The 22,767-nt window shown below is 43.8% G+C and overlaps 1 protein-coding gene across 6 annotated transcripts in view; it reads left to right on the top strand.

The window, feature by feature from the left end:
* Nucleotides 1-22,767, top strand: part of SIPA1L1 (signal induced proliferation associated 1 like 1) — a 745,249-nt gene that overhangs the window by 191,495 nt on the left and 530,987 nt on the right. For all 6 annotated transcript variants that reach the window (XM_029598743.1, XM_029598739.1, XM_029598740.1 and 3 more), the window contains one exon: nucleotides 19,857-19,930. The gene's annotated coding sequence lies outside the window, so the exon portion shown is untranslated. The remainder of the gene's footprint in view (nucleotides 1-19,856; nucleotides 19,931-22,767) is intronic.

Below are 22,767 nucleotides of genomic sequence, written 5' to 3'. Positions count from 1 at the left end.
GAAGACTTAAAGCCCTTTCTGAATGAACCAAAGGGCGGTGGTTGGGTCGCAGCACTCTAACCGGTCTCTAAGTTATTTTGGGTTGAAGTCATTTAATGCTCTAAAAACCAAGGAAAAGATCTTGAAACTGGCCCTTTTGGCAATTGATAGCTAATGGAAATTGTATAGTGCAGGAGTTTTAAGTCCTAAAAGTAAGCAAGCTGCTATGTTTTCGACCAGTCAAAGATGTTGGAGCTGTTTTTACTGTAAACCTACAAAAATGCATTACAATAGTCAAGGCATATAGTGACCAGCTCTAATGCATCATTGTAGCAGTGTCTTGTCTAAATATAGATGTAAATTCTTATTATATAACTGAGAAAAGAGGCCTTAACCACCATAGAAATGTGAGTGCTTTGACAGTGAATGATCATATTTAATAGCTTCTTTTTTGTGGAGAGGTGAGACTTGCCTTATCACTATTTGTGGAGACAATTAGCTAAATGAGGGCTTCATAATCCAGAGCAGGTTTGGGTGGTTTTAACTTTTCTACCATCCAACCTTCTCTTAAGATGCTCAGGCAGTCTTTCTAACCTATAATGATTGCTAGCATCTAATCTTAGTAAAACTGAATATCATTTGCATCTATTTGAAAAATGTATAACATGCCATCAATATTCCTAGGTGAGGTATATTTGGTAGCCTAATCTATTTCTTTTAAGTTGCCCCAGTGGTTGGACATAAATGTTGAAAAATAGGGAAATACAATTGCAACCATCTGTCTTCTACCACTCAAGAAAGAATGAACCATTTCCATATTGTGCCTTCAGCACCAAGGGCTGCTGGATGATTAATTTAAAATGTTGATGTTGACGATATTTAAGTCAGAAGAAAACTATTGAATCGTCATCTATATCCAGGTTTCTTTAAAGATCGTTGACCAGTGTGGCAAGGGCGGTCTCTGTACTTAATCTCTGTACTGAATCCGGACAAAAGCCCGATAGGCATAGATCGAAGCTGTTTTCCTCTTGTACAAGGGAATAGCTGAAATGCTGCAGTTCTTTCTATTAGGTTACCAAGAAAAATGGTTTAGAAATAGTGGTAAACCTCATCTTGTGCTAGATCCAAGTTGAATTTTTTAAAATCTTGGTGCGACCACTGCATTTTTAGATTTGTTGGGAAAATGCCACTTTGCTGTAACATATTAATCAATAATAATATGCACCAGTGAGTTAAAGCCTCAAAACATTCTTTAATTAGAGTAGAGGGACTTGGGTCAAGAGGGCACACTCAGCTAATCCCACCAAATTCCTAATCTCTTTGGCTGTAAGCAGACCAAATGAGGAAATTTTTAAACTGATCAGTGTCGGTAGTTATAAATTCAGTTTTCTTCACCTATAGAATAAATATATAGTTCATGAATTATATCTGTTTTCTTTTGAAAGAATTTGAGGAGGGAAGAGGTCGTTGGACAGTCTTGAATTTGTTTCTTAGTGGGATCTGACATTTTTCCCCTGAAATAATGCTTTTGTGAGCATTGATTTTAATGATGGAATCATAGATGTGCAATCTATAAATTATTTTCTCCTTACAGGGAAAGTAATGTTTCCAGATAGGATCCAATTTCCTACCTTGTCATTTTAATACTTGCACTTCCTCAATGAACCAAGCCGCAAATTTCTCAGCATTAAATATTTTTTTTTTTTTACTGTGCTGCTGATGGGGCAGTAGTAGCAACAGAATGAGAAATAGTCTCATTCCAACTTGTGATGGTTTGATCTGGATCATAGTTAAAGTTATCATTGCTTTTAAAAGTCTCAATACATTGATCAGCAGTCTGTTGTTTCCTTAATTTAAATTCCCTAGTCCTTTGACATTTTACTGGAAAATCCTTTTCTATTAAAGCCAAAAGATATTTTATTTATTTACTACTTTTTACTGTACCGCTGTTCAGGACGAAAGTCTTATCACACCGGTTTACATCAAACCAAAAACTGGTACAACTTACATATAACAGATGAGTAGTCAAGATAACATCAGGATAAACTAGTATAATGATAACTTAGAACTTAACTCCGAACTTAACTGAGTTCTTAAGGAAGGACAGGGCTGTCAGCAGGGAGTTGTGAGGTAGCGAAGGGAGGTAAAACAAAACAAAACACCTAAGGGGGGGGGGGGGGAAGAAGAGGGGGGAGGCAGGGGACAGGGGACAGGGGACAGGGGCAAGGATAGGAATAGAGGAAGTGATGTCTCACTAAATTACTGATTAGGCCACAATAACCATCATATTTTTGTCTGTGGATTCAGAATAAAATAACAGATAATAAGTCCAAAGAATGCCCTTTTATATAGGAAGGAAAGTTTACCACTTAAGAAAAATCTGGTGAACCATAGATGACATAAAGGTAGTAGAATATCTTGTCAGAACTGTCCATCTAGATCAGAAGTGGACAACTCAGGTCCTCAAGAACCATGGACAGGCCAGGTTTTCAGGATATTCACAATGAATATGCATATAAGATTTGCATGCACTGCCCTCATTGGACCTGATTTTAATAAGGGTTTTACTTTTGAAAATTGCTACAGTAGTATATTTACGCGCGTAACTCCTTGGGAAAATTACATTCATTGTATGCAAATCTTATCTCATGCATCCTGAAAATCCGGCCTATTGGTGGCAGTCAAGGACTGAAGTTGGCCATCCCTGTTCTAGATATTGAAGTCACCTAAAATCACCAAATTGGATGATTCTAGGTTGATATTTGCAATTAATTGTTACTTGTTTCATGGAATGCCCTAATTGCTTTGGGGCCAGGCAGACCAGAAGATATCCCATTTGATTGGTTTATCATTTCTTAAAAAAACCATTCTGACTCTAGCGGTTGTATTGCATCTTGGAGATTTGATGGAGATTTGAAAAGCGTTATGAAACACTACTGATACTCCTCTCCCCCCCCCCCACCCAGTTTTTTTCTTAGACCTAGTACAGGAATAAGAGACATATCATAGTAGATACATTTCATGAAGTTACCATTGCTGCAGCATTTAACCACCTTACTGTTATTAAAAAGGAATCTTAAGTTTTCTTCTAAAAATCATATCCAAAATGATCCCTACCTTTTGCCTTATTGAGTGGGAGTTTAATAAGAAAGCACTTTAAACCTAGCAGACTAGCTGCATTTTCTACTGCAAGAAGCACCGCAGCCTACAGGAAAAACACTGAAAAGGAGCAAGAGGTGCAGCCTCAGAAACTTCTTCTCCCCAGTCCTTAGAGGGAAAGGAGGAACAGGAACTGTCTTGGGGTCTTGAAGGACAGAGATGTAAAGAGGAATAGGGCCGGGACTGGAAGACGGGCAAAAGACTGCACCTGAGTGAAATGGAGGGGGTTTGGAGGTGAGAATGAGCTACATGGGGTTTGGGCTGTGTGCACTTTCCAGGGAAGAAATATAATCACTCATTACTTTGTTACGTTATCTGGCTACCTTGAGGTCATCAGAGATGATGACCCCCAAATCTGTTTTCTGTTTGGTAACCACTAGTTCGTCTCTCAAAAAAAAAGGTATTTGGTGGCATTGCTGCATTAACTCAAGTTAATGTTTCACCATTCTTTTTGTGAAGCCCTGCTATAAAATTATGCATGCCTTTTAGGGATGCTTTTCTATCGGGAGAAGATATACCATGAATACCTATGCTGAGAATTCTTTGTCAGGTTATTCTTTCTGTCTGTGTAGGCGGCAGTCTCTTTCAGAATTTTACTTGAAGGGAATTTTGCTGCAGTTCCTGTCACAGTGCATGTATAATTTAAGAATAAAGATGAAAATGACGAGCTATTGTTTTGAGGAAATTTCTGGGACAAGACAATACACTGACCAAAAGGTTACAGGGGTTTTATTTTTGTGACAGCATGGCTTTTATGTACAGATCTTTCAAGCTCCCATATGTTTGCTCATTTTAATAAGGTATTCACATCCTTTTAAAAACTATTTGTGCTCCAGAGAGAAGTGAAGAGACATCTCAGGATTTCTGAAAATACCAAGGTTGTAAGGGCTTTTGTTAAAGTTAATAAAATGCATTTATTATTTTTTTGCCAATCTACATGATTATTAGAGGATAGTAAAAGGAAGCATTCTTTTGAAGTCCCTTGTTGAAAACAAAAAAAATAAATTTCATTCTCAAAATTAAGTCTTTAAGACATCATGGAATTCTGTTTTGATCCAACTTGAATTTTAAGTTACTTGTGACTCCACATTATGGTCAATTTTTGTGACCTTGTCCCATTTTTTTTAGGTTCTTAAGTGGAAGGGGTTGATGGAAATACTCAAGTTTAACTATGATACTAATTTTCATGCTTATCTAATCATCCTGTTGACCCCTCTACACAGGCCAGCTTTAGCTCAGACACAGGTTTTCCCCTGTTTGGGAGTCACTTTGGAATCTGGACTCTGTGAGCATCCTCCTTTAAGGATTGCTATCATTTGGTTATTCTTGCCTGCGGAACCCTCCTCTGTGAGGAGAGTTTCAGTCCATCAGCTGGGAGATTGTGCCTTTCACCCTATTGCCATGTCCATGGCTGAGGGAGTTGGGGGGCAGAGTATCCCGCAACAGAGGCACTGCTCTTTGCTCGCAGTAGCGTGCAAGCTGTTTTTCCCCTTTTTCAGGATCGCTGCTTGTTCTTTCAAGCGTGGCATGGGTTTCTTCTGCACATTCGGCTTACCAGCTGTACCTGGGCACTCTTCTTGAGACCTTTGGCAGTCAGTGGTTGACAATCTCTTCTGAAGGGCTCGTGGACCCCAGTTTGTTTTTCAGTGTGTGTTTTTTTTCACAATGAAGGAAACTGGAGTTTTCGTCCTAGAGTCTCTCTTGTTCACATCTCTGGGTCCTTCTCGTATCCAGGAGGATCTAGAACCACTGTTTTTGTCAGAAACCCTGCTTGTACTGACTTCTTTGATGCACAGTTGCTTCTGTTTGCACTCGCATCGTTCCCCTGCTTCAGGCATCCCTGCTACACATGGGGTTTTGTCTCTTTTTCTTGGCTTTCTTTGTAGAACCCAATTCTTTCCAGCCTGGTGGGAAGGCTGCCTCACAGGCAAAGGACGGAGGTAGTGGTCCAGCACTGTGTGGTTTACAGCTTTGTCCAGATTGGACAGCCTTTAGCTAGGGATTCACCCGTGTGTGAGAACTACCATCCTGTTTGTCCTAGGAGAAAACAGAGTTGCTTACCTGTAACAGGTGCTCTCCTAGGAGAGCAGGATGTTAGTCCTCATGAAACCCTCCTGCCTCCCCTGGGAGTTGGTTTCTCCATGTATTAGCTATATCATGGACTGAGGGACTCTGCCTAGGGGGCAGGGTGAAGACTACAGCTGCACATGCTCAGTAGGGCATGCTGAAAGCTCTAGAATCTTTGAGATCAAATATCTGTGTTGGGCTTCATCCGATGATCTCACCCGTGTTTGAGGACCTACATCCTGCTGTCCTAGAACACCTGTTACAGATAAGCAACTCTGCTTTCCTCATTAAGAATCAAACAAAATCAAGATATATAAATCATCAATCATAATAGTAAACATACTCATAAAAAGAATAAATATTTGAAAACAGCTGATGAATAGAACATCCAGTGATTAAAAATATATAACATTGTTTTTTAAAAATTTTCCAATCAATAAAATAGTTCAAAATAGTAGCTGCATCAAATGACATCCAATAATTAAAATTAAGGCTAAAAAAATGTCCTTGCTCTCTCCATACCTGGGAGCTTTAGATTCTAGTCATGCTGAGATTGTCAAGGATTAGTCAGGGATAGGAGGTATGCACAATCATTCTCCCCTATCTTATACATATGCATTTTCTAACATATATGTTCATTCTCACACAAACTCCCGTATGTTCTGTCTGGCTTAAAAACTGTGGCTCACACGTATGCTCATTGGGTTAAATAGTCCTCTTGCTCACACATGCTCATTGGGTCGCTCGTTCTCTCTCAATCTCACTCACACACATGCTGTGGAAACCACAGCAAGCCTGACTACTTTGCAGTGCAACAATGGAAAAACAGAAACATCATTCCTCATAAAACATTAAGCAATAAAGCAAAGATATAACAAATTCATATTTAAAATCATACTAATAAAAAGAATAAATGTCAAGAGGCAACAAGCAACAGCCAATGAACATCCCATTATTAAAATAACTCACAATTGTGTTCTAATATTTCACAAATACCAAATATTTCAAACAGCAGATGCATTAAATAACACCCCAGCATTTAAAATTAATAGGATTGAAAATCTCCAGCTTTCCATACCTGGGATCTTTGGATTTCCAGTCATCCACATATTATGGATTGGGGAGGGGACTTCACATCTTTATCCACTCTCTCCTCCCAACACACTCATGCTATCACACATACAGGCTCTCGCTCACTCGCATATATGCTGTCACACACATACACACACACACACACACACACACAGTCTCTCTCGCTCATATACACAGGAAGGCTCTTGTTCTGTCATACATACACAGGCTCTGTTGCTCTTTCATACACACTCAGACTCTGACACATGCAGGCGCTCTCGCGCACACGCAGGCTGTCTATGTATATGCAGGGACTCTCTCATGCAGACACCCAGGCTTGCTCTCTCATAAACCCAAGCATACATTCATAGAGCTTTCAGGCCTCCTATTTTTTCTGGCCTTGGCTTTGGCCACTGTGAGATGGTAGCGCTGCTCTTCAATACCGGAAAGATGGAAGATGGCCGCTGCTATCAGCTGCTCCTGCAAGATAGGGGGTGAGAGGGAGAGTGCCACAGCCAAGCAGGTCTCTCTTTGGGTCATGGCAGGATGGGCTCTGCAGTGGCTGCGCAGGCCTCTCTTCAGGCCACAGTAGGATGGGCATGGCTGCAGCCACGCAGGTTTCTCTTTGGGCTGCGGCCCCACTGACCTTTTCTTCAGGTCAGGAAGCTTAAAAAAAAACAAAACACAAAGCACATGACTGGAGAGACCAGCCCATCAGGGGATCCCTGATCCTCCGATAGGCCAATCCGCCCCTGGCTATAGTGGTAACCCAGTGGAGGAAGTTAAATTGTATAATACTCTGTTACTGATGGTGGAATATTAATTTCATCGTGAACTTTCTGGAATTCCTGATAGGAAATTTGGGGAAAAAATTGCTTTATCAAGATTTTTAGTCTTGTCTTAACATCTTTTTTAATTCCAGACTTCTGTAATATTTTCTTAGACTGTTATAAGGTGAATATTAAGTTGCTGGGGTACAAGGTAATAGAACCCATTCATGCTTATAAAATCTGTGCAATCCGAATCTGTACTGTTAAGTACATCTAAACTTGAACGATATCTTTAGGCATTACATCACTTCTATAAACCTGTATAAATAAAAAAATTTAAAAAAAATATTGGGGGGGAGGGGAATAAACCCAGAGCCAGTTGCACAAAGAATGGAAGAACTGTATAATCAATAATAAAATTGCACTTATGTTTCTACAGAAACTATGCAAACCACAGCTAAATTAAAAAATGAAGATGAACCACCATAATGGGACATAGTGTATTTCTTCAATATCTATAAATTAATGTCCTCCATTATCATGAATTGAGTACAAACGTTTACCACCACCACCAAACAATTTAAAGTATGACTTATCTTCTAAAATGTTCCTCTCCAAATTGTGCTTCCTTATGTCCACCACTCGAGTTCTTCCTTGTTATATCCACCACAGTACTATGTTTCGAGGAGAATTCTCTGCCTTAGGGGGATATAAGTATCTCTGCAGTCCAAGAATATCTGCACAGGGAAGCGAAGCGACAATCAGTCATATTTATTTGATAAAGAACCAATCACAGTGTAACACAAAGTTGTTAGCCTATGTTGATGAAATCTCTCTCACATTATTCTATGCCATTCAATTTCCTCATTAAGTCAATAAAGCTGATCACATTGTACAGTAAAAATTCAAGTGTTTACTACTTTTAAGCAAAGCCTCATGATCATCACCTGCTACATTTCAAGAATATGTTCAACATTTGTCCATTTTTGGTGGGCAAATGTATGTTGAAACCTTAAACACTGGTTGACTATCGGAGTCTGTGTCTTTCCAGTGGTTACAGAACTTTTATGCTCAAAAGGTCGAACTCTTCTGGTTCTTTTTGTATGACCAGCATAAGTAAGTGGACAAGTGCATTGTATTAAATCACATAATCTGTTGTACAGTCAATGCAGTGTTTATATATTACTTTGTACCCAGTGGTAGGATGAACCCAAAAAGTGCTTCGATTGCTGATATAATAATCCACATGCACAACATAAAACGTGCCCTGCTTTGGTATAAATAGACTTGGGCTATTTATGTCCCATTATCACTATCACTTTCAGGCCGATTCAGTAAAGTGCGCGGGAGAGCGGGCGAACGCCCACTCTCCCGGCGCGCGCACAGTATTCAAATGAGGTCCGGCGGTAGAAACGGGGAAAAGGAGGTGCTAGGGATACTAGCGCGTCCCTAGCGCCTCCTTTTTGACAGGAGCGGCGGCTGTCAGCGGGTGTGACAGCCGGCGCTCAATTTTGCCGGCGTCTGTTCTCGAGCCCGCTGACAGCCACGGGCTCGGAAACCGGACGCCGGCAAAATTGAGCATCCGGTTTTCGACCAGACTGCCACTGGTTGACTTCAAATGTTTTTTTTTTAAAACTTTTTTTTTACTCTTCGGGACCTCAGACTTAATATCGCCATGATATTAAGTCGGAGGGTGCACAGAAAAGCAGTTTTTACTGCTTTTCTGTGCACTTTCCCGGTGCCGGAAGAAATTAGCGCCTATCTTTGGGTAGGCGCTAATTTCTTAAAGTAAAATATGCGGCTTGGCTGCACATTTTACTTTCTGAATCACGCGTGAATACCTAATAGGGCCATCAACATGTATTTGCATGTTGAGGGCGCTATTAGGTGCCGAGGGTTGGACGCGTGTTTTCCTCCCCTTACTGAATAAGGGGTAAGGGAAAACGCGCATCCAATGGCAGGTAAACAGGCCAATACAGTACAGTGCGCTCCGTTGGAGCGCACTGTACTGTATTGGCCTGTTTTTCAGTTAACTGTTGTTTGCATAGTTTCTGTAGAAACATGAGGTGGAATTTTGTTTTATTGATATTTTTGTTTCCACCTCTATTGGGTTATTTTTTGTTTTATTTTAGACTGGCATAACCATTAATTTTTGGTTGTCATGATGGAATTTAATAAATGTTAGCATACGTTCAAAGAAGTTGAATTGGCACATTTAAAAGTTGTGAGCAGTAGTGTAAATTGTCAGGGCTTCCTGATTGAAACATAAGAGCAATAGTGTCAAACCTATGCTAATTCAAGTCTCTTGTATGCTGGCTGCCTTGTTCCCACTGTATGTGCACGTTTTCCTGTGTAAAAATGGCATCAAATGGTAATATTTTGAAGGACGTTGGTCTTAATACCAGTAAATATTGCTGACTATAGATTTTTCTTATACAGATATTTTTGAGTAGATCATTTTTTTTTAGTAGTTAATAACAAGGTTTCTATAATTATGTATATTCATAGATTCTGTAGCACTTCAACAGCCAATGATTTGGGCCATTGTCAGTAGGGTAAATTCTTTGATCACAGTTGTCTTTCTCACATAGGCGCCAATATATTAGTGTGTTAATGCTTTTGCAAGCATTAATTCATGTTAAAAGCACTGTTAGTATGCACAAACAGCTCTCTTAATGCATGTTAATTAGTTTGTGAGTTTTAACGCAAAAACCTATGCTAATGAGGTGATTGAGATGCAAAGTTATTGAATACTTTTTCATTACCTATTAGCATGTAGAAAGAAAAATGTGCATTTAAAATTAGCAAAAGTAAATAGACTCAATAATATCGTCAACTTAACTACACTTCAGGGAGATGTAGTTTTTGTGATAACATCTGCATTAGTACACCAACTTTAAAGCTTATGAGTTAATGCAAAACTCATTTGCATGTCATTAATGAATGATGTCCACATACTTGAATACATTGGTCCCAAAGTTTGAAGCAAATTGGTCCAGCATAAAGAAAGTTATTGTAGTTCCAGATAGATCAAATCACTGCAAAAGCAGTCTTTCGATATGTTGGAAAGGTTTGCTACATTTTTGCTACATTTTTGCAAGATAGTCTTCTGTTTTGTATGATTTGCATACTGTGTGATCTATATAAGCATATACAAACTGTGGTGCAAGTGGGTGTGTGTACAGTGGCTATAGAAAGTTACCAACCCCCTCCAAATTGTTCACCTGTTGCTTTATAACCTGGAAGTAAAATGCATTAAACCAATATTTGTTGGATTTCAGTTTTTAAAATACATGTCTACATTGTCCCCCAATAAAACAATGTGTGGCCCTGAAAGGTGTAGAGTATAGTGTATTGAGTGTGTGTGTGTGGAAGGGAATGATTAATTTATATGCATGCAAGTCTGACACACTTGAAAAGTTTTAAAGGGGGTGTAGACCTTCTATAGCCACTGTATGCCTTTTGAAACTTGACAGATCAACTTGTCAGTGCACTGTTTCTAGTGACCCCATGACTCCCTCTTTCAGGATTCTGTTTGACGATTTAAAGTTCTGACACTTTCTTGCAGAGGAATGTGTCTTTCTCACAGGACAAAGCAGGATGGTAGTCCTCTCATATGGGTGATATCACAGGATGGAGCCCAATCACGGAACACTTTTGTCAAAGTTTCTAGAACTTGACTGGCACCTACTGGGCATGCCCAGCATGGCACTAACCCTGCAGCCAGCAGGGGTCCCCCTTCAGTCTTCTTTTTTCCTCGCAGCAGTAGCCATGCGGTTAAGGAGCTCTGCAGAGATTCCTGACAGGAATTTTCCTCACGGAATAACTAAAAACTTTCTTACTCCACAGGGGTCCCTCCTTCAACTTTTTCAAGCCGCGGTACTCTGGTAAGATTTTTACCCGTTTGCGGTCCATTCCCATCGAATTTGGCCCTCGTGGCCTACTGGCCGTCGACCGTACCGCGGCTCAAATTTTTCAAGGCCATGGCGTCTGTGTTCCATCTGTGCCCGGACTGTAACCGCACCATGTCCATAACAGACCCTCATAAGGTTTTCGTTATGTGTCTCGGATGTGAGCACGATGTCCTGACCTGCACCAAATGTGCCCTAATGACACCAAAAGGTCGCAAGGCCAGAATGGAGAAGATGGAACTTCTCTTCCGTGCTCAAACCCCCGACGCCGTCTATTGCATCGATGTCGTCAGAACTGGCACCATCCACTTCGCGCCAGTATCGACCACCGGCTGGTGATCGTCCAGCATCAACGACTTCTCGGCCTTCAACTCCCTTTACTCCCCCTCAGGTCCGAGGGGATCGTAGAGAGAGACATAGACAGCGGAAGTCTCGGACCATCGAGGGGGCAAAATCATCTGAGCCGCCGTCGAAGAAACCCCGTCCACAAAAGGCACCGACCTTTTCTGCGACCTGGTCACCGAGGAAACCCTCACCCAGACGGGTATCAGGAGCCACGACACCACATTTAATGGTGGTCCCTCCGGCTATGCCTCTACCTCCTTCTCACCTTCCGGAGCTGGGGCTGATTGCTCCAGGTCTCAGTGAAGAACTGGACCGGATGGTTCACGAGGCCATCGACAAGGCAATGCATCGACTCCAAGTTCCTCCGACACCGGTGCCGATCGTGGAACCGACCACCGACCTGATTCCGGCAGCGCTGGTACCGCTGCTATCGAAGATGGAAGCGCTTATTGCCGCTTTTCCACTGATGGATCCCGGGTCACAGATGGCTCCGGTGCCCTCTCCACTTACTTTGTCATCAGGAGGAGAAACACCGTTCCGCATCCCTCCGTCGGGAGTCCTACTGATGCCTCAGCCATCGATGCCGATGCGTTCATCGGCTCCATCGATGCCTTCATCGGTGCCTCCAGTTCTTCTTTCAGAGCCTAGACCTGGACCTTCAGGAATCTCACCGCTCCGTCCCCCTCTGGTTCCTAGAGGGGCAGGTGCTGATCCCGATGATACCTGGAGTGATGATTCTTCACCAGACACCGATGACTTGCCTTCACCACCTTCTCCTACTGAAAGCAGGAAGCGTTCTCCTCCAGAGGACCTTTCCTTCATAAATTTTGTGAAGGAGATGTCTGAATTGGTTTCCTTCCAATTACAGACCGAAAAAGATGACAGGCATCAAATGATGGAGCTGTTGCAATTCCTGGATGCTCCCAAGGAAATAACCTCCATTCCTATTCACCAGGTTCTTCTGGATCTCCTCAAAAAGAACTGGGAACACCCTGGCTCTGTTGCTTCAGTCAACAGGAAGGCTGACACCACTTATTTAGTACAGTCAGCCCCAGGTTTTCAAAAACCTCAGTTGGATCACCAATCTGTGGTTGTAGAATCGGCCCAAAAGAGGGCAAGGAGATTGAAACCCCACTCTTCCTTTCTGCCAGGCAAGGAGCAGAAATTTCTAGATGCCATTGGTCGCCGTGTCTTCCAGGGCTCAGTGCTCATCTCCCAAATTGCCTCTTATCAGCTCTATATGACCCAATACAAGAGGGTCTTATTTAAGCAGATACAAGAATTGACAGACTCCCTGCCTCAACAGTTCCAAGATCAACTTCAAACCCTAGTGAACAAGGGCTTTGAGGCAGGCAAGCATGACATAAGATCATCTTATGATATATTTGACACTGCTACCAGGGTATCTGCAGCTGCTATTTCGGCAAGAAGATGGGCCTGGCTCAAGTCTTCGGACCTTCGCCCTGAAGTACAGGACAGATTATCCGACCTGCCCTGTGTAGGAGACAATTTGTTTGGCGAGCAGATTCAACGGACGATGGCGGAACTCAAGGACCATCATGAGACCCTGAGACAGTTCTCTCTGATGCCTTCTTAGTATTCCTTCAAACAGCCTCTCCAGAAGGACACTAAGAAGTCATTCTTCCGTCCGAAGAAATCCTACCCACTACCGTCTAGAACTCGTTCTATGAGACCTTTCCAAAAAACCCAGTCTCGTCAACTACGAAAACAAAAGCCTCAAGCAGCTCCTCAGCCGGGCCCTGCTTCCAGTTTTTGACTCCTGCATAGGGAGCAGCAGCCAGCTTCCACTGCCAGAGATACCATTGGGAGGTCGATTATGCCATTTCAACAACAGGTGGCATTCAATCACCTCAGACCAGTGGGTCCTTGCGATAATCGCTCAAGGTTATCATCTGAACTTTCTCTCCATTCCACCGGACTCCTCACCTCTACTGACGTGGACAACATCCGACCACTCACTACACCTGGAGCAGGAGGTCTCCCTCCTCCTTCAGGCCAAAGCAATAGAACCAGTACCCTACTCTCAGCATGGCCTAGGGTTCTATTCCCGGTACTTTCTAATCCCCAAAAAATCGGGAGGCGTTCGTCCAATTCTGGAACTACATGCCCTCGAGTACCTGCATCGAGAAAACTTCAAAATGGTAACCTTGGCTTCTCTTCTTCTTCTTCTGCAAAGAGGAGACTGGCACTGCTCTCTAGACCTCCAGGACGCATACAGACATATTGTGATAACTCCATCTCATCGCAGATACCTGAGATTTCTGGTAGGCCCCAAGCACTTTCAGTACCAAGTGCTTCCATTCGGCCTTGCGTCTGCACCACGAGTCTTCACAAAATGCCTCGTAGTAGTTGCAGCCTTCCTCAGGACTCAAGGTGTTCACGTCTACCCCTATCTACACGATTGGTTGATCAGGGCTCCCACTCAGCAAACTGCTCTCGTCAACTACGACAAATCCTACTTAGTCCCATCTCAAACTTTATCATTCATAGGGGCAGACTTGGACACCGTGCAAGCAAAAGCTTTTCTGCCTTGACAGTGAGCTCTCACTCTCATCTCTCGCACACCAGCTACAGTTGCTGCACTGCACGGCTGCACGCCACTTCCTCATCCTGCTGGGACACATGGAGGAGTCAGTTCAGGTTACCCCAATGGCCCGCATGGCCATGAGAGTCATGTCGACCATTGTCCAAGTCACCGACTCACTCCGTCAGTCGCTAGCTTGGTGGCGAAATCAGAACAATCTCCACCAAGGCTTGCCCTTCCAGGCTCCAGATCCTCAAAATTCTCACCACCGATGCTTCCAACCTCGGCTGGGGAGCCCATGTGGCCAAACTCAGAATCAAGGATCTTGGTCTCCAGAGGAAGCCAAACACCAAATCAATTTCCTGGAGCTTCGAGTATTCAGATATGCTCTCAGGGTATTTCAGGATCGCCTGTCCAATCAAGTCATCCTGATTCAGACGGACAACCAGATGGCCATGTGGTACGTCAACAAACAGGGAGGGACGGGCTCCTACCTTCTGTGTCAGGAAGCTGCGCAGATATGGGCGGAGGCCCTCTTCCACTCGATGTACCTCAGGGCCACTTACTTGCCGGGAGTGGGCAATGTGTTGGCAGACAAACTAAGTCGCACCTTTCAGCCGCATGAGTGGTCTCTCAACCCCTCAGTGGCGGACTTGATCTTTCAACAATGGGGTTACCCTCATATAGATCTCTTTGCGTCACTTCAAAACCGCAAAGTAGAGAACTTCTGCTCTCTCACTCGCAGCCAACACTATCAACCACGAGATGCGTTCTCCCTCTCATGGGAGACCAGTCTCCTATATGCATTCCCTCCACTTCCACTTCTCTCAAAGACTCTCGTGAAGTTACGTCAGGACAAGGGAACCATGATTCTGATAGCACCTCGTTGGCCACGCCAAATGTGGTTTCCAGTACTTCAGGATCTCTCCATTCACAGGCACATTCCCTTGGGAAAGGACCCGCTTCTGATCACTCAAAACGACGGGTGCCTACGCCACCCCAATCTTCAAGCCTTGTCCCTGACAGCCTGGATGTTGAAAGGTTAATTCTTCAGCCACTTAACCTATCGGAACCGGTTTCCCGTGTCCTGATTGCTTCACAGAAGCCTTCCATGAGAAAAACCTACCATTACAAATGGAACAGGTTTAAGTCATGGTGCTCTTCTCAATCCCTTGACCCTTTTACCTGTCCTACCACAAAGTTTCTAGACTATCTCTGCCACTTGTCAGAATCCGGTCTAAAAACTTCCTCCATCAGAATGCATGTCAGTGCGGTAGCCGCCTTCCATAAAGGTATTGGGGACATTCCTATTTCAGTACAGCCCCTTGTAACACGTTTTTTGAAGGACTTGCTTCACCTCAAGCCTCCGCTGCGTCCTCCGGCCCCTTCTTGGGACCTCAACCTGGTTTTGGGTCGGCTCATGAAACCACCATTCAAGCCTCTCCAATCCTGTGATCTTCGCTATCTCACATGGAAAGTGATCTTCCTTTTGGCAATCACTTCGGCTCGCAGAGTTAGTGAGTTACAGGCTCTAGTCACCTATCCGCCTTACACTAAACTTCTGCAGGACTGGGCAGTACTCTGCACTCAACCTAAGTTCTTACCCAAGGTAGTATCGGAGTTTCATCTCAATCAATCCATTATACTACCTACATTTTTTCCCAGGCCCCATTCTAGTCCAGGAGAATAGGCTCTGCATACCCTTGGCTGTAAACGGGCTGTAGCATTCTACCTAGACTGTACAGCTGCCCACAGGAAGAGCACTCAATTGTTTGTCTCTTTCCACTCCATCAAATTGGGGCATCCTTGTGGTAAGCAGACTCTCTCCTCCTGGTTAGCGGACTGCATATCCTTTTGCTATCAGCAAGCAGGCATTCCACTTCAAGACCGTGTTAAAGCACACTCTGTGAGGACCATGGCGACTTCAGTAGCACACCTATGCTCGGTGCCGCTTCCTGACATTTGCAGGGCTGCCACCTGGAGTTCTCTCCATACCTTTACAGCCCATTATTGCTTAGACAAAGCCGGAAGACAAGATTCCATCTTCGGCCAGTCTGTCTTATACAACCTATTTTCAACTTGACGTACCAACACCCGCCTGCCCGCTAGGGTTCAGGATGCCCTCCGCCAAATTCCACCCCAGTCCCAGTACCTTTGCACACCTGGGTACATTTGGTGCATACTCGGACATCCTCAGCTCGGTACTCACCCATATGTGAGGACTGCCATCCTGCTTGTCCTGCGAGAAAGCAAATGTTGCTTACCTGTAACAGGTGTTCTCACAGGACAGCAGGTTGTTAGTCCTCACGAAACCTGCCCACCACTCCGCGGTGTTGGGTTCATTATATTTCTTATTTTCTTTTTCGGCACTTCCTGTAGCTTTTAAACAAGACTGAAGGGGGACCCCTGCTGGCTGCAGGGTTAGTGCCATGCTGGGCATGCCCAGTAGGTGCCAGTCAAAGTTCTAGAAAATTTGACAAAAGTGTTCCGTGATTGGGCTCCATCCTATAATGTCACCCATATGTGAGGACTAACATCCTGCTGTCCTGTGAGAACACCTGTTACAGGTAACCAACATTTGCTAAATTGTAGACTGTCTTGGTGATTTTATACTACTAGAGCTCTGTATTAGCAACTTTTAGAGGTCATCATATTTATTCTCATTGGGTGACGGTTTCTAGTAAAGTGTATACATTTTCCAGTAATGCAAATGGAAACGAAATTTCAATTAGCAAAGTTTTAAACATGTGAGCAGTAATGCTGTATTTACTGTCCCAGTCACTTCTCATAAGCATTCAGTCCCCCAAATCTAATTTACAGATAGCCCCAATGTAATCAGCTGAGTAAAAAAATTGTGCTGAACTTGGCACCATTTTCTTCACATGCTAAAGATTTTTTTTTAAACTTCTGCCTCTCTTGGAATATGTTGCATTTCGTACAGTCTTGCAATCTCTTGTTTTAACTGGCCTAGACTATTGTAACTCTCTCAGTATTGGTCTCCCTTCTTCTTCACTTCATCTTCTTCAACTCGTACAAAACACTGCTGCCAGACTACTTTCTGGCACTAAAATTTCTGATCATATCACTCCTGTTCTGTATAATCTTCATTGGTTACCTATAAATTGGCACATCCAGTACAAATTGCTTACCATCATACATAGCCAGCAATTTTTATTATGAATTAGGTGATTTTCAACCTTACATCTTTCTACTCTGTCCCGTATGCTTAGATCACAAAATCAAATGCTACTCCAAGTCCCTTCTCCTAAATTTACTAGGTTAATCATTACACACGAAAGAGCCTTTTCCATTGCAGGAACCTTCATTTGGAATACTCTCCCCCCTCATATCAGACTTACCACTGACACTAAAGATTTTTAAAAGGTTAATAAAATTCTACCTCTTTAAATCCGTATTCACAGATTTATGTGAGCCCCATTCCCTTACCTAATCCTTTACCTTCATCTGTCTAGATAAACTTTTCTTATTCTTTTTCTTCTCATTATTATGTTATTTCTTTTTTCTAATTTATTATTTGTTTTATTATGATGCTTAGTGTGTATAAAACATAATTTATGCCAATGAAGCATGTTTTATGTACAGAAATCTGAAGTACAGGACCCCCTCCCCAGCTCATTATGAACTCCAGGTTCAGCCTTATAGATTAACAATAGCCCCAGAAACTAAAATTTCCAGTGATAAAACATCAGCTAATCCTACACACCTGCCTATATTGGGGAGCAGTAGCTAATACTTTGATTTGCATGGAAGAACGCTAATTTGTGTGCACACTTTTTCTCATGTTTGTGCACATATGTGCTAAACTCTGTGTTAAACCGGGAGTGTTAAATCGTGTGTTAACATGTGCAGAGCTGGGTGCATCTTATTACACAGGGTGCTAGTGGCAGACAAATGGAGAGCATTTTTCATGAGAGGGTCTAAAGGCAGAGTAGAAACTTTGAAGCTGAGCAGAGTAGTTATGACATTTACAGTGGGAGGAAAAATACTGCAGCAGAAGGAAAGCTGCTGGATTCAATATAGGAAATAGGCATGTTGAGGAGGAGGCAGGGAAGACAGAACAGTATTTTTCAACCACTGGTCCATGAACCAGCACTGTTCCCCAGCAGCATTTCTCTCATTCTGCGGAGCAAGCATGATTTCAGGAAGATGAGAGGAAGCAAGACCTGCTCTGCAGCTGGTCCATGGCCAGCAGAGACTTTTCCTAATGCCCTGCCCTGTGTAATTTTTTTCCTTTTAGAGGCTGTTTCTGAGGCCTAATACCTGGAAGGGGGATAAACTGCAGTTGAATGAAAAGGAGCTGGCCTGAGACGGAGTCAGGATCTGCTCCACTAGCATGTCTCACTTCCTGATCAAAAGCCAGGAGGTGACAGGGCCACCATGGGACCTGAAAGCAGAGCAGAGGCTGACTCTGTCTCATGCAGGCTTTAAGACATCAGGCCTTAGGACTAGCTGCAACTGGGAAAAATGTCCTCTGGTTAGGGATTATATTGTAGTGGGGGGAGGGAGAGAGGGATTTTTTTTTTTTAATGGTTAACGGATGGCTGACTGCGGGAGGGGAAAGACATGTATTTTTTTTTTTTTAATGACTAACTGGTAGCTAACTGGATTGGGGAGAAGGTTTTTTTTTCTTTTCTAAGGAGAGTCCTGTTTACTGGACAAGAAAGGGAAGAGGAGATGGTGAATTTTTTTTTTTTTTTTTTTTTAAGAAAACAGTATTCTTAAATTGGCTAGTTAACCATCTTAAAATGATACTGAACAGCTGCAGGGCTGACCCATAAGATTAAAGATCAGGTATGGGAGGGAGTATATCATCTTTTCTCCCTCTCGCCCGCTCTTTAATTTTCCAGGGGGACCTCCCCTACCTCCGCTTATCCGTGCTGCAACTGATTCGTGTAATTTTAAAAAAGGTAGCTAACTGGTCCTTGGAACACAAAAGGTTGAGGGAGACTTCACCAGAACACGGAGATCATTCATTAAAAAAAAAAAAAAAAAATTAAAGCTACAAAATGCAGGAAGAATTGGCAATTCTCTTGGTCACAGGCCTCATCTCCCTGCATACATTTCTAAAACTTGAGCAACTTTTTTTAGGCTATTACTTGAACTCCTGTTAGACACACAGTCACATGATTCTTACAGTACCATTAAAACGTTAAAAAAAAAAGTCTATAAACTTCCCCGCCAAACAAACCTAACCTCATACTTTAACGTTTAACAGTGTTTTGCTGTGTACAGAATGTTGGTTTTTATGTAACTGATTGGTCTAGATTCAATCATGTGCATGTATTTTGATGCTGTGCTAAATCGCAAAATTAAACCAACTTTAAATCCTGGGTTGAGAAGGCTGTATGTTTATATACAGATTATCAAACGTTTACATAGGTAAAATTATTTTGCATTTCAAATTTTGTTCTTGGCAAGGTTTGTCTGAGAACAATTTTTTGGAAAATCTTTTGCTAGCAGTTTTTATATCTGTGTATGTGTGTACATAATGGGGTAGATTTTAAAAGACCTACGTGTGCCAGGCCTATCGTCAAAGGCCTGGCCACGTGCGTAAACTCCTGGGATGCGTGTAAGTCCCAGGGTTGCTTAAAGGGGAGGGGCGGGGCTAGAGGCTCCCAGCACGGCGGCCATTTGCCACTGTGCTGGCGGATCGCGTGCCGACGCATGCAAACCTGTGCCTGCTCAAAGCAGGCACAGCAGGTAAGACAAGGATTGGGGGGGGGCGTTTAGGATAGGGCTAGGGGGTGGGAAAGTTAGGGGAGGGAACTGCGGAGGGTTGCACAAATGTGTACCCCCTTGGGCACGCCAGACCCCGATTTTATAACATGCGTGCACTGGCATGTACATGTTATAAAATCGTGTGTCCATGTGTGTGTGCACAAGCTTTTAAAATCTACCCCAATATATGTGTGTATATTATACACACCCACACACATGTATATATGTATATATACACACATATGTATTTTATTTTTTTTTTTTTTGTAGATTTGTACTAAGGATTTCCTATGGAGTGAGGTTCTTGACATGTAGTGTGGATACCAGCACACACAGGATAAGAGGTAAATTAGTTTTTTTGTTTTTTTTTTCTCAAAACATTTTATTGCATTTTTGCTGTGTTTTCCTTCAGTCTGGCCTCTATATACCTTCTAGTGGGAAAGCCCAAATGAAATAAATGACTGCTTCCTGGAGCAGTTGGTACAAATACCTATAAGAGGGGAAACTATTTTAAATCTATTCCTTAGTGGAACACATGATTTAGTGTGAGAGGGTTACCTGGGACCTTTTCAGCGCGGATAAGTACCCGTTGCATTTTGATTACCAAAAAATTGGTTGAGGAATTTTTAAAAAAACTTTGAAAAAGATAACAAAAATTGAATATTTGAATGATTAAAAGCAATAGTGACCCCTATGAGAAACGAGTTGAACACATAATATGTCTTCTCGTGAATAGAGGGTCTTACAAAATTTGTTTAAAATTTGTTTAAAATCTGTTTGGCGTTCCCTGTACGTACCAGGATCAGTCCAGACAGTGGGTTATGTCCCCTGTCCAGCAGATGGAGTCAGAACAAAAACTCCAGGGGGCGGTCCTATATGACCTCATCCCCTGTGACTCTATCCTCAGTATTTTCTGACTCCAGCAGATGTGAGCAGGGGACTAGCTAGTCCCCAGCACAGGATTTAGGTTTTAGGCCTTTCCTGCTTACTTGAGGGATCAAGATTTAAAAAAAAAAATAAATATATATATATATATATATATACAAAAGATATATATTCAATTTAAATTTTAGGAGTTCAGGTTTCATATTTTTGTCTGAAACCGGGGAGTTAGAGGGACTTGCTGACTGACTGTATCCTGAGTCTTTCTTTCTCTCCTTATTTTCTTCTATGTGGGTAAGTTTTTATTTACTTACAGGTCATTTTTCTTCTTCACCCTCTTGCCGTTTTTCGGCACTGGAGGGCTACGCTGCCGTTTTAGAAATTTTTGTCAGGGTTCCTGACTAGTTCTTCTCACCCCCTCCCTCCGAGTCTATCGAGACTCTACCGACCCGCGGTCCCGCGAAGCGCATTCCCCGGGGCCGCAGACCGTTGGGAGCCTTTCCACCAGCGTGTTTCTTGGGTCGGTGAGAGGGAGGGTAGGCAATTCGAGCGTCGAGGACGCGAATCGCCGGGGTTTTTTCCTCCGTCTGCCGCGCCGTTGGTTTCCTGCCTCTCCAAGAGCGGGTAAAATTTTTTTCTTCATGTCGCGAGCGCACAGCTGTGCGGTCTGCGGCCGTCAGGGAAGCCGCATTAATGAGGGCAGGTGCCCGAACTGTTTCCCCGCTGGAGAAGTCAGCCCGTCGAAGGGAGAAGGCACAGGAGACCAGGCAGACAACGCTAGTTTTAGTCAGCGGCAGGCCCCGTTCCCGCAGAGCGTGGGAACGGCGGCCATTTTGTTGTCAGAGGAAGACGCTGACATTTCAGGCGGGGAGGACACAGGAATTCTAATTCCGAGGCAAACAGCGGTTTTACCGTCCCTGGCCCCTAAGGATGGCAAGTCTTCGGCTGGAGAGGTCCCAGGAGGCCCCCCCCTGGGATTACCCGCGTTTTCACCTGAGTTTGTGGTTTTAATGCACCGGGCTTTTCTCCAAAGCTCCAACCAGGCTTTGGGGTCGGGCATGGGTCCCCCTCCCGCCAAACTACCCCGTTTAGATATATCTTTGGGGGGCTCTCCAGCACGGGGGGGCGGACAGCCCATTAGTTTAGTCCAGTCTACGACTAAGGCTCTCATGGCACCACCGCGGAACCCCCCGGTGCTTCCGCAGGGCGACACGTCTCAGGATCCTTCCGGGGACGATCTCGCTCTCTCGACCCAAATGGAAGGTGATGATCCCAGGGTCCTCCGCATCTTCCAGGTTGAAGAATTGGAGGGTCTCATCCCGCATATTCTTCAGGAGATGGACATTGACCCTCCTCCAGACCCAACGCCCTCGGATCCCAAGATAAGAAAGGGAGACCCTCTCTTAGCGGGACTTAGACCCCAAGCCAAGGCTTTTCCAACACATCCCAGTTTCTTACAATTGATCTCAGGTGAATGGGACAGGCCGGAAGCTTCTCTCAGAGTTAGCAGAGCTATGGAGAAGCTTTATCCTCTCCCGGTGGACTTCCTGGAACTCCTCAAGGTCCCGGCAGTGGATTCAGCGGTTTCGGCAGTTACTAAGAGTACTACCATTCCGGTAACAGGCGGCACAGCCCTTAAGGACCTGCAGGATCGGAAGTTGGAAGTCTACCTTAAGCGTATCTTTGAGGTCTCGGCGCTTGGGGTACGAGCGGCCATCTGTAGCGCTCTGGCACAGAGAGCGGGTCTCCGGTGGGTTCAACAATTACTCACCTCGCAAGATCTCCCGGATTCTGAGGCTCAACAGGCAGACAGGTTGGAGTTTGTGATGGCTTATGGGGCGGACGCCCTGTATGATCTCCTCCGGGTCCTATCTCGTTCCATGGTGGCGGCTGTCTCTGCGCGTCGGCTTTTGTGGTTACGTAACTGGTCGGCGGACTCTTCATCCAAAACGCGTCTAGGTTCGTTACCTTTCAAGGGTAAGTTCCTTTTCGGGGAGGACTTGGATCAAATTATTAAGTCACTGAATGAGAATGCGGTACATAAGCTTCCAGAAGACAGACCCCGTGCTTCTAGATCGTTCAGTTTTTCCAGAAACCGTTCTCGAAATCAGCGTCGTGCACGGACGAATAGGCAGCAGCAAGCTCCACGGACTCCCTCTTATCGTTCTCAGGGCTGGAATCGGTCCTTTCGTGGACGTCGGCCCGGAAAGGAGGCTACAGGATCTCGTTCTGCCTCGAAACCAGCTCAATGATGCCAGGATGACCCACGAACCGATCCCTCGGGTGGGAGGCCGGCTCG

Source organism: Rhinatrema bivittatum, chromosome 4, assembly GCF_901001135.1.
Source record: "Rhinatrema bivittatum chromosome 4, aRhiBiv1.1, whole genome shotgun sequence".
Taxonomy (NCBI): Eukaryota; Metazoa; Chordata; class Amphibia; order Gymnophiona; family Rhinatrematidae; genus Rhinatrema; species Rhinatrema bivittatum.
Note: the sequence above shows the minus strand (reverse complement) of the source record. Positions and strands in the feature narration are given on the sequence as shown.